Below are 451 nucleotides of genomic sequence, written 5' to 3'. Positions count from 1 at the left end.
CAGCTGACAAGCAAACCATCACACCTCTCAGCAGATAAGGACCAGAAAAAGCAGGGTCTAGGAGAAGAATCACAGGAGAAACTGGCAGATACCAAGGAGGAAATCCAGCTGCTTGTTCAAAGACCCCACTGTGACAAGGGCCAGATGCTGGGATGTTTGCAGATGTACCAAGAAGCCTGTTTTGTTTTTAAAGAAAAGATTTCTAAGAAACCTCTTAACAGTTGTCTAGTCAGCAGTTGGTGCTACCAAGACCCTGTCACTAAATTCATCTCCTGTATGCCACTGACCCTTCTAAAGCCCCTCAAGGATAAAGGCCAAAATGGCTCTGCACACATTTGGCCACAGACAGGTTGTCCACAGAAGCTTTGTTTAGAATAGCAAGAGGATGAAGAACAGGGAGAGAGGGATGTCAAGCTACGCTCAAGGCAACATGGAGCAGAGAAAGGCACAG

The sequence above is a fragment of the Aythya ferina genome (genome assembly GCF_964211825.1).
Source record: "Aythya ferina genome assembly, chromosome: 15".
In the NCBI taxonomy this organism is placed as follows: Eukaryota; Metazoa; Chordata; class Aves; order Anseriformes; family Anatidae; genus Aythya; species Aythya ferina.
Note: the sequence above shows the minus strand (reverse complement) of the source record.